This window comes from Pygoscelis adeliae, unplaced genomic scaffold, assembly GCF_000699105.1.
Source record: "Pygoscelis adeliae isolate BGI_AS28 unplaced genomic scaffold, ASM69910v1 Scaffold1073, whole genome shotgun sequence".
Lineage (NCBI taxonomy): Eukaryota > Metazoa > Chordata > Aves > Sphenisciformes > Spheniscidae > Pygoscelis > Pygoscelis adeliae.
Window position 1 is genome coordinate 42,541 of NW_008824453.1, and position 1,685 is coordinate 44,225.

Sequence of the window (1,685 nt, forward strand, 5' to 3'; positions counted from 1 at the left end):
CGTGTGACCTCAGCCTGTTGAGTGGGCTTCAGGGCGGCGGTGGGTGCCGTGCGATCCTCCTGCAGTACTGCTCCCTGTCCCCGTTTCCCTGTGGAGGGAGCAAGAGTTTTCCCCACAAGGGACACTGCTTCCTCATTGTGGCCCATATGAAAACAGCACCGTGTGGAGGGGTGAGATGAGGTGGCTGCTGGGTGTGGGGACAAACCAGTGACTAAGGAGCACAAGCTGCCGGGCGTGGTGCCTGGGTGCCAGGATGGGTGAACCCAGGATGCCCGTCACCTCTACTTTCATCTGCTTTTTCCAGCCCAGAGCAGCGAGCAGCTGTAGGTCAGAGGCTGGCAGTGGGACGTCCAGTGTGCACGGGCCTTGGACTGAGGTGGAAACGAAGTCTCGACTGCCCTGCAGGCAGCCTCCACACTAGCTTCCTCTGCCTTCAGGGAGGTGAGCTTCCCTACAAGGGGGCAGTGGCAGAGGAGCAGTGGATGCCTGGGAGATTGTCCCTGTGGCCCTAACCTTGTGCTGCAGGTCCACGGTGGCTTTGTGCTGCAGAGCTCTTACCCACTGCAAAAATGCTTGTGCCCCAGCGTGGGCCTGGGGACCTGATCTGGGCTGAGCACTTCCCCCATGAGTTTAATTTTAACAGTTCATTGCCCAGATGTTTGCGCTGATGGGAGAGCAGAATCTCTTTTGTGAAACCACAGCCCTGGCCTTTTGGTGTGGCAGAAGGTGGGGGTGGCTCTTAGACTGTAGGGGTGCTGCTGGGATGTCAGTAGGCATACAGGCATCCTGGCTGGCTGCAATGCTTAGCGAAACAGTCTTGGTGGGGTGCTTGTCCAGGCCAAGAGTGACTGGCTTTCCAGCACAAGCAGGGAACAGTCTGGGCAAGTCGGGGTAGGGGGGCGAGCCCTGGGAACAACTTCGCTGTAGCCTGGCCGAGGTGGTGGTGCTGTCCTGGGAGCGCTTTTTAAACATCTGCAGCTCCAGGGTTGGTACGAGGCCATCCCTTTCCGGCCCGGCCCTGGGTGGGCTGGCTTCGGTGGCAGCAGTGTGCTAGGTTCATGCGTGCGAGGGCAGGAGCTGTTATCGCGCCTGCATCCCAGCCCTGGCTGCTCCTGTTCCTCTGGGCGTTGGCCCCAATTATGGCGAATGCTGCTCAAAGTTCACCAGCTTCCTGCTGCCGGCCCCTCGTGGGCGCGGGGAACCTGGAAGTGGTGTGAGCCGTACCTGCCTCTGCTCTTTCCTTGAGAGCTGGCAGCGTGGAGGAGCGCTGCCTGTGCCGTGCAGGGGGTGGAAAGCAGCCGGGACATGGAGGGGAGCAGGCAGCAAGAGGAGTTGCTCTCCCCTCTTGCATCACGCGGCTTTTGCAACTGCAGAAGCACCTCCTGGGTAGGAGGGACAAGGGGGATGGGCTCCCTCCCAGGAGCGAGGTAGCCCGCTGTGGGAGTTGGATAGCTTCAGAGTAGATGAATATGGAGAACCAGTTCCCACCCTGGCCAGGAGGAGGAAGGCATCTCGCTGTCCTCAGCTGATGCGTTTTCCTCTGACCCCCGTCTCGTGTAGTGCTCGGGCTGGCCTTTCTAAGAAGGGCTCCCAGATCTCGGCTGCCCCGCTGGTGCTCCCAGCTCCTCTCCTGGCCCAGTAGGAGGGGAGAGATGGTGGTGCTGGGCAGCTTGCGCGCACGGGTA